Here is a 10,820-nt window from a genome sequence, read left to right on the forward strand (position 1 = left end):
GAGTATCTCGTTTCTGCAGGAAGGAGTTTCTAGCTTAGGAAGCATACAGGGGAGTACCATCATGGTATTGTAGTAACACCGCACCTAAGCCAATATTGGAGGCATCAGTTCTTAAACAAAATGTTTTATTAATATCTGGAATCTTAAGTATAGGATCTTTCGAAAAGATACTTTTAATCTCATTAAACTTTTCTCGAGCTACGTCGGAAAGTTCAAGAGGTTCCTTCACAGACTTTTTAAAGGAAGTCAGATAAGATGCCTGTAAGATCAGTAAGGTTCGGGATAAACTGTACATAAAAATTTACAGAACCAAGAAAGCTACGCATGAGTTTCTTGGTTTTGGGGAATTTAAGTTCTAATAAAGCTTTGATCTTACTTGGGAGAGGCTCCAAAGAGTTATTAGAAAGGATCAGTCCGAGATATCTAATCTTGTTATACCCATGGAAGCATTTCTTTGGCTTGGCAGTGAGGCCATGTGAGCATAACCTACGTAAAACTGATGTTAATGTTTGGATATGCTTGCCCCACGTGGATGTCATTACGTAAATGTTATCAAAATAAACTGAAACATTTGGCGTATTGCCCAAGACCTTTCTCATCAGTCTCACGTAGGTAGCACTGGCAAATACCAAACCGAAGGGCATAGTTCTATACTGCATCAGTCCTTGGTGGGTAGGAAAAGCGGTGTACTGCTTAGAAGAAGGATCTAACATTACTTGATGATATGCCTGCCCAATATCAATCTCTGAAAAGAAGGAAGAGTCATAAAGTTTGTGTAGATCGCTATCTATTAAGGGCATAGGCTCAGCATCCCACCGAGTTATAGCATTAAGGCCTCTGAAGTCAATAGCAAGTCTATATGAAATATCCTCCTTCTTAACCATGACCACTGGTGAGCAATATGCAGATACTGAAGGTTCAATGATCCTTAGTTTTAATAATTTGTCTACCTCTCCGTCAAATGCATCCCTAAGGTGAACTGGAACTGGGTATAATTTCCGTTTGATAGGATTGTCCTTAAAATGGACTTGAGAACCGAATGCTGGCGCTCAGTCCTCCCATTACAGCTGGGATGATATTTTGTTGCGAAGAGAGGCTTCACTCCCAGAAGTTGGTAGAGATGTTGCATTAAGTCAGATGTGAATCGTGTCCCACTGTTAGACAAAATCTCTCTAGAGATGCCAACTCTGGAGAAGATGGACAAAAGGGCTTCAGCCACCTCTGTAGTAGTTATGGACTTCAAGGGTACAGCTTCAGGGAAACTCGATGCATAATCAACTAATGTTAATATATATCTATGTCCCCCAGATGAAAGTGGTGATAAAGGACCAACGATGTCAATAGCTACTCTTTCAAACGGTACCGTAAAGATTGGCATTTTGACCATAGGTACTCGCCTGGTACCTCGGGAGGATGACAGTTGGCAAACTTTACACGATCTACAATAGGTAATGATATCTGAGGACATTTTGGGCCAAAAAATAGGTTTCCCTAATTTTATCTAAGGTTTTTACGATGTGAGAAATGTCCGGCCACTGGTGGGTCATGAGCCATTTTAAGAACAGTCTCTCTGCATTGACTTGGAACAACTAAGATGGAATAGTCTATCTCATGTGAATTTAATTTGAATACTTATTTATACAAGATACCTTTCATATATTCAAATTTATATGAAAAGTTTTTCCTTTGGATAACTTGATTTTGTCTAGCTGCATTATGGCAATTCTGAAGAGAAGGGCAATTACGTTGTAAATTGACAAAGGAGTCCTTCGATATATCTAAAGGCTTAAAGTCAGGGAAAATCAAAGGATGGACAGTAGGAGAACCCTGGGCTTTGGTCTGAGCCCTAGTCAAGACATTTATAGTATCGGAGGTGATATCCGCACTTTCATCTAACAAGTGAACCGGTGATTCTACTATCTCACTTTCGAGAGTAGTATCACTGGTTTCTAACCCCACATGAATATTCCGAGACATTGCCTCATCTGAACTTTCGAGGGGCTTCTCTGACTCTACAGGAAGAGGATCTGAAAAGCTTATGTCTATCTTTGGTGCTGACAGGTCAAGCTCAGAAGGAAGAATGACACCTTTTACATTACCTATTAGTACGGAGCAAGAAGTGATGGGAGCTAGTACGGCTTCAGACCAACCTGTGAACCATTTAGACCTAATGTAACAACGGATGGTAGGCAAAGTGTCCGTACGGCCCAAGTAGTCTGAAAGTATAGCAGAGGAATGAGTTTCTTTAAGGTTAGGGAACAGCTTATCAGAAATGACTATACATGTGCATCCAGTGTCTCGTAAAATGGTAGATACATTAAGTCCATTAACTGTTCCTGAACAGAAGGGTGCTTGATCATTACAGTCTTTAAAACATCTTCCAACTTTTTGGACCTTCTTAGAAGGACAATCGGGACGTTTGTCCCTTAACACCACATAAATGACAAACAGGAATAAAAGAAGTTAGTTTGTTTTCCACAAGAGGCTTTGATTTCTTAAGATCTGGTGAACCCTTGCCCTTAGGGTTCGATCCCTTTAGGTCTTTATAGAAATTGTGAGCCTCAGCATACAAGCAGCAGCCTCAGCAACTTCCTCAGCTTTAATCATGTTACGTTCTCTAATGAATGTTCGTATCTGGTGAGGAAGAGCTGTCAGGAACTGGTCAGCAACCATGAAGTCTCTAAGAGATTCATAACTGTGATCAATTCCTGAACTCTCTATCCAAAAGTCGAACAAACGAAAGAGTGTCACCTGTAACTGCTGAAAGTTCTGGCCAGGCTGTAAGGTGGCATACCTGAAATCTTTCCTATAAGAATTTGTGGTTTTTTGATATGCTTTAAGGATTGCCTTCTTCAGTAGGTTATAATTACATATATCCTGCGACAAAGTTGCATAGATATTCAAGGCTGTACCAGAAAATAACATTCCTAACCTGGTAGCCCAGGTGTCAGCAGGCCATTCACAGAGGGTAGCGGTATTTTCAAACCTGATAATGTATGAAGTTATGTCTTCACCCTCTGTGAAGGGAGGTAAATTAGGTGTTGGAATATGTGCACTGACTGCACGTTGTTCCATTACTCCTTCCTCTAATTGTTGTTGTGTAAGAGTTAACTTTTTATTCTCTAATTCAAGGTGAGATTTTTCGAGCTCTCGATCTTTTTCTCTCTCTCTTAACTCATGTTCTCTAGCTCTTTCCTCATGTTCTCTAGCTCTTTCCTCATGTTCTCTAGCTCTTTCCTCATGTTCTCTAGCTCTTTCCTCATGTTCTCTAGCTCTTTCCTCATGTTCTCTAGCTCTTTCCTCATGTTCTCTTGCTCTTTCCTCAAGTTCTCTTAATTTAACTTGTTCCTCACGATCAAGTCTATCATGCTCCTTTTTGTCTTCTCTCTCTCTTTCTGTCTATCTTGGTTTTCTCTTTCAATTCGATCTCTCTCCTTTTTATGCTCTCTCTCTATTCTTTCTCTCTCCTTTTTCTTCTCTCTTTCTCTTTCTGTTTTTCTTCTCTCTCAATTCTTTCGTTCTCTATTCTTTCCTGGATCTTAGCACTAATGAAAGCTTCTAAATTTTTCCCAATTATTCCTAACTTACTCTCAGTGCTCATCCAAAACTGGTATTCCTCCATACTTGCAAGAATAACTTAAACTACCAGGGGGAAATGAAACGGATATATCAAAGAAAACAGAGGGTTCAATTCCTGCTCTGCTCAAACTGTAAATAAATAGGAGGGTTCGATCCCTGCTTCGATTAAACAGTATGTGTGAATGAAAACAGAGGGTTCTTTGCCGGCTCCAAGCAAACAGTAAGTAGAATGGGGCCCCTTGACCATCCAATCTTCTCACCAACAAATCAAGAGTGTCCTACGACAGTACCCTTGATATAATAAAGAGCTCAAGGAAACAACTTGTCACTGGAAAATCTCAGGTCCCTAGAGTCTATTCCTCCAAATCGTTTCAAGCTCAAAAAATAAAGGCGACAGAATTAACTAGTATATCCTGCCTGACTTGACTTACAATAAATTGAGACTATATCAATCAACAAATCTTTTAAATACCTGTACTGTAGTCCTACCATAGAGAATGATTACTCATGGCTGGTGGTAACCGTCTGTGGTATGCAGCGTTGAAGTTTCAATGATAGATTCGATATGGAGTTGAATCTTGATTCAGTAGAGTTGATCCTGGCAAGGTCGCCACATGTGAAGGCTTACTCAGCCCTGTAACAACTTCAGACAGTATTACCAAGGCTGGCTCCTCCTCAGGAAAATTAATGAATAGAAAAAGAAATAATAATTCACGAAGATAAACACTTTATTATTTATTAATGCAAAGATAAAACAGTGAAACATGAAGGTGCATCCTATTTGAATGAAAAATGAAATGAAAAAATGACATTTGAATTCAACGCTAATATGTACAGTTATACTGGGGTGTCTGGTGGAGGTTGACACTGTCTTGTAGAAATTGTAGCTGTTGCTGTTGATGTGGGGGGTGTTGGTGACAAACCAACGGCTAGTTCTTCACAGAGTCTATAGCCTTGAATAGTCAGTCCAGATGACAGGAAAGCAGGTTCTTTACCACTACAAAGATGAGAGGTTGTTGTCTGCTGTCGCCTACAGTTAATCAGGTAGGAAGATCCAAAAAGTGACGCCTCCGGACTTTTGCAAAAGTCCTTCTCCTTCAACACTTCTCGTTGGTTTGCAGGTGACCCGATCTGTCATTCCAAGAGTTGTGCTGGGAGCTGTGAGTCGAGTGATTACTGTTTGGCCGGAGCCCCACACATCACCTTTCGGGGTGGGGAGAGAGGCAGGGATAGCGGGAGCTAGACTTACCCTACCTTAAGATTGAGATTAATATTTCTGTTTATGGTCAAATGAGTGAGTGAGTGTAAGTGTGAACCACCAGGTGGTATTCGTGTAGTTAGTTGACGGGGTGTATCAGGGAGATAAGATGTTTTCTAATGGTAGTTTTGAAGGTGATGAATGTGTCTGCAGTTCTAGAGTTCTCAGGTAGGGTATTCCAGATTTTAGGGCCTTTGACATACATTGAATTTTTGTAAAGGTTTAGTCGGACACGGGGAATGACGTAGAGATGTTTGTGTCTGGTGTTATGCCTGTGGGTTCTGTCACAACTATCAAGAAAGCGTTTTAGGTCAAGGTTGATATTAGAGTTTAAGGCCCTGTAGATGTAGATTGCACAGTAGTAAGTGTGGATATACTGAACTGGGAGTAAGTTTAGGTCTATGAAGAGTGGGGGGGGTGTTGCCAGGGATGGGATTTAGTGATTATTCTTACTGCAGCTTTTTGTTGGGTTATTATTGGCTTTAGGTGTGTTGCTGCAGTTGATCCCCAAGCACAAATAGCATAGGTGAGGTATGGATAAATAAGTGAGTGGTATAGTGTGAGAAGGGCATTTTGCGGCACGTAGTATCGTATCTTGGAGAGGATCCCAACCGTTTTGGATACTTTTTTGGTTATATGCTGGATATGGGTGCTGAAATTCAGGTTGTTGTCAAGGTATAAGCCTAGGAATTTGCCCCCATTATTTCTGGTAATTAGAGTGTTGTCAATCTTAATGTTAATTTGTGCATCTCCTGCTCTGCTACCAAACATAATATAGTAGGTTTTGTCAGTGTTAAGCGTAAGTTTATTGGCTGTCATCCAAGTCGATATTTTAATCAGCTCCTCATTCACAATGGTGTTGAGGGTGGCAAGATTAGGGTGAGAGATGACATAAGTCGTGTCATCAGCAAAGAGAATGGGTTTCAGGTGTTGGGATACGTTTGGAAGGTCATTGATGTATATGAGGAAGAGCAGGGAACCAAGGACACTTCCCTGCGGAACTCCAGTATCAAGTGGCCGTGTTGCTGATGCTGTGTCTTTAATGGTGACGTACTGATACCTATTAGTAATGTAAGATTTGAAATAAGCAAGCGCATGGCCTCTTATACCGTAATGATCAAGTTTGTGGAGTAGGATGTCGTGGTCTACTGTGTCAAAAGCTTTTCTTAGGTCAATAAAAATTCCGAGTGGATATTCCTTATTTTCCAATGCTGTGTAAAGCAGATCTAGCATTTTTATGATTGCATCATTAGTGCTTTTATTTTTCCTGAATCCAAATTGGCAGGGGTTGAGTATGTTTTGAGCCGTTATAAATGAATACAGTCTCCTGTGCACGAGTTTCTCAAAGATTTTGGATAGCAATGGTAAGATAGATATTGGCCTATAGTTGTTTAAGTCTGTAGGGTCACCACCCTTATGTATTGGTGTAACCCTTGCCATCTTGAGTAGTTTCGGGAAGGTGCTAGTCTCTAGTGACTTGTTAAAAAGTAATGAAATAGCATGCGAAAGGACATGGGCCGCTCGCTTGTACAGTAATGGTGGGACATGAGACAGATTCCCCGAGTTATTTTTAAGTGACTTTATGATCTCAATGACTTCCGTGGGCTCAGTTGGTGCAAGATAGAAGGAATTAGGGAAATTCCCATCTAGGTAGTCCCCGGCATGGGCATTGGTATGTGGGATTTTACTGGCGAGATTAGATCCTATGGTTGAGAAGAAGTCGTTTATCTTGTTAGCTGTGTCAGTGGGATGTAGTGGTGTTTCATTAGGTTTAGTTAGGACAATATTCTTGGTTTTTCTCAGTTTGTGGGTCCCTAGAATCTGAGAGAGTGTTTTCCAGGTCTTTTTATATCTCCTCTATTGTCTGTGAATCTGCTGGAGTAGTATAGTTGTTTGGCTTTCTTTATTACTTTGGTGAGAGCTGATGAATAGTGTTTAAGAATATCTTTGTGTATTAAGCCCTGTCTATATTGCTTTTCATATTGATGTTTCTTGTCAGTGGATTTCAGAATGGTGCTGGTTAGCCATGGGCAACCAATCTGTTTGTTTGTGATCTATTTTGTTTTAATGGGACAATGTTTGTTGTATAGTCTAAGTAATTTGTTAAGAAAAATGTCTGTCCAGTCATCAATACCATTGGCCTTGGAGAATTCTGTAGGCCAATCAACAGTCTCTAGGTCAGCTGTGAACTTCCTTACTGAGGCCTCGTCATGGAGTCTAAATGAGACTTTGTTGTATTCAAGTGATGGTTTACTAATGTTTGTCAGGAGGAAGGTAGGGTAGTGGTCTGTAGTGCTATCTGTGATTATCCCTGATTTAAGGGGGGCTAGTATATTCGTCCATATGTGGTCTATTATGGTTGCACTTGTCTCAGTGAGCCTGGTTGGTTTAGTTATTGTTGGTATGAGAAGTGTGTTGTTCATATTGTTGATGAAATCAGTTACAGGCTGATCATCTAGTAAGCCAAGGTTGATGTTGAAGTCTCCAGCTAAGAGAAGGTGGTGCTTATTCATTTGTCTGTTTGTTATTAGTGACTTCAATTTCTCACTGAAATTTGGGATGTTTGTGTGAGGTATCCGGTAAATGGCACCGATTGTTATAGGCGTCTTAAGGTTTTTTACAGTAAAATTAGCAAAAATGTATTCCCCATATTCATCACTAAAGCAAGTGGTGCTAATACAAGATAATTGGTTAGAGTAATAGATTGCAATACCACCCCCAACTTGGTTTGGTCTGCAGTTGTGAATTGCTGTGTATCCTGGTAGAGGGTAGATATCTATTGTGTCCTGCTTAAGCCAGGTCTCAGTAAGAATAATGCAGGAGAAGGGTGTCTTTAGTGATTCAAGGAGTGCTAGGAGGTCATCATAGTGTTTGCTTAAGGACCTGATGTTGTAGTTAAGTACTGATAGACTTTTAGCATTGTTTAGGATAGTGGTGGCTTGTGATGCTGTGTAATAAAGGCAGTTACTTTCCAATAGGTTTTGATTGGGTGTCAGATTATGGAGGTTTAGATCAGGGTCAACGTGATCAATCATCTTCAAGGTTTAAATTATGGTTATTTATATCCTGAGTTGTGTGTTGAGTTCTACTACTGATATCTGTAGTGGTAGGAAGTTTGGACAAGTATATAGCTAGAGTATTTTGGTCATGTAGGGTATAGTCACTACTACACATAATGAAGTTGATGTTGTCTATGTGTTGTGCTGGAATGAACTAAAGTACAACTAGGTATAAACTAGTAATATAAAAATACAAATTAAAAATAGAACAAGACTCTCACTTGTAATTGCACTAAGGTCTAATAATGACTTTTGTGGAGTCTATGTTTTAAGCTAGAATGAGCTATAGTACAATAGGTTTAATCTAATAATATAAAAATACAAATTAAAAATAGCACTAGTCTCTCACTAGTAATTCCACTATGAACTAATATAGTGAATTTGGTATTGACTATGTATCGAGTTAGAATGAGCTTTGGTACAACTGAATTTAATCTAATAATATAAAAATACAAATTAAAAATAGCACTAGTCTCTCACTAGTAATTGCACTATGGTCTAATATAGTGAATTTGGTATTGACTATGTATTGAGCTAGAATGAGCTAGAGTAAAACTGTGATTAATCTAATAATATAATAAAGGAACAAGACTCTCAATTGTAATTGCACTAAGGTCTTTGACAGGATAAAATTCACAAATTAAGGTAGCAAAAGAATAATAAAAAAAATGATAAAAATAAAAATGGCAATGACTTGGTTATAATATGCTAGTAAGATGGTAGACAGGATAATATAAAAGTTGTAGTTGAAAATACTAGTTTAAAAAAGTATGGAATAAAAATGGTCAATAAAAGAAGTTTACAATAAGTTTGATCAGTATAGTTTAAAGTAAAATTGGGCAATAATAGGGATTTAGAATAAAATTGGGCAATTGAGTATTTTTTAAAGTGAGGTAGAATTATTGAAGACAAGTTATGGTTAGTTTATAATAAAATAAGATGGAACAGTGATGTGGTAAGTTGTAAAAAAGGAGATAGATTCTGTAGATATTAAACACAATTAAGACTATGAGGTAGAATGGTCGTTGAATACAACAATGACAATCAAAAGTAGTTGGGGTATTAGAATTTTAGGGGGGCACAAATTTATGACAATGTAACACTAACGGTGGACTATGGGTATTATCTGCACTTGACTCTGATTCTGTTAGTCCAGCCTCACTTAGGAATGTTTTAAGGTCATGTTCTGTGGAGATGAAGTATCTCTTCCCAGTGGGTTGTTTCCTAACTGCTATTTTTCGGGCATAGCGTAATTATCTTAGCAGATAAAGAAGGTTTTGTCTTGTTTTGGTAAGGCACTCATTGACGTAAACATCAGTTTTCATAGAAATAGATGTTTTTAGTAGGTTGTTTCTTTGTAGGCTAGTTTGGAATTTTAACAGCACTGTTTTTTTACCTGCTTGGTAGCCCATCAGTTTGCAATCCTTTAGGTCATCACTACGTATGTTAAGGCGAAGGTGGTCCTTGATAAGCTGTAGGGTGGTCTCCATGCAGGTCTCTTGGGTGACTGTGGCTGGGAGATGTTTGCTGTTAAATACAACAGCGTCAGATAGCTGCTGTTGGTCATTATGGTCTTGGAAGTTGGTTATGACATTGGCAAGTTGTTGGTCCACTCTTGATCTTTCCTCTGTAATGTTGGTAGTAAGTAGGGTGACTTGGTCTTTTAGAGTGTTGATGGTGTCTAGGGACCGGGTGTGGGTGTTGCTTTGTTGTTCTAGAGTGTCTAGTTTATGTTCTAGAGCAGTGATCTTGTTGAGGTAATCTGCATTGCTAGCCTTTAGTTCCTGCATTTCTTGAGTTAGTTTGGTGATCGTTTGGTTCTGAATCATAAGGAGTTTAGCTATTTCTTGGTCTGTGATCTTCTTGACATCAAATACTGGGAAGGAGTTATCTTGGACTGTAGCGGCGGCCATGTTTGTTGTTGTCTGTCGTGTGTTGTGGTGGTGCCGGTGGGTGATGAGGGTTGTGTCCTGGCTGGCAGTACCACAAGTTTTCCTCGTGTTATTACTGCTCTCACCTTTGTTGTTAGGAGTCCTTAGCTGGTTACTGGATCTTCTTTTATTGTTCTGACCCTTGTCCATTGGCTGTAGCTTCGGGTGAATAGTAGGCGATGGGTGATGGGTGAATGTTGTGGAGTATCACTTCAGTGGCAGCGGGGTAAGTTTGTGAACTTTTGGGTGATTTCTGCAGTTGCTTTATATCATTCTGGGTATCCACACATGTTAGTGTTATGCGGGTCTTGATTAGGTCATCACTGGGCTGCTGGGAACCTCAGGTAGAAGTAAAAATAGAGGACAAGGTTCCTGTTGCCTCTGCCGCTGCACTTGTTGCCATGGTAACAGTATGGTAACAATAGTTTGATTGCCGGCTGCTTGTTAAGGTAGGGTAAGTCTAGCTCCTGCTATCCCCCCCTTTCTCCCCACCCCGAAAGGTGACGTGTGGGGCTCCGGCCAAACAGTAATCACTCGACTCACAGCTCCCAGCACAACTCTTGGAATGACAGATCGGGTCACCTGCCAACCAACGAGAAGTGATGAAGGAGAAGAACTTTTGCAAAAGTCCGGAGACGTCACTTTCTGGATCTACCTACCTGATTAACTGTAGGCGACAGCAGACAACAACCCCTCATCTTTGTAGTGGTAAAGAACCTGCTTTCCTGTCATCTGGACTGACTATTCAAGGCTATAGACTCTGTGAAGAATAAGCCATTGGGTTGTCACCAACACCTGTGCCCCCGTTTGTAGATGAATGGTTCAAAGAACCGACATGTTGTTAAATTAGACACATGTTCAACTCTTGGATATCTTTATTGAGGAAACGTTTCGCCACACAGTGGCTTCATCAGTCCATACGTAGGAGAAACTTGAAGAACAGGAGGAGAATGAGGAAATCAGTCCCTCAACCTTGAGTCGATGTGGTCAGTC

This window comes from Cherax quadricarinatus, chromosome 55, assembly GCF_038502225.1.
Source record: "Cherax quadricarinatus isolate ZL_2023a chromosome 55, ASM3850222v1, whole genome shotgun sequence".
Taxonomy (NCBI): Eukaryota; Metazoa; Arthropoda; class Malacostraca; order Decapoda; family Parastacidae; genus Cherax; species Cherax quadricarinatus.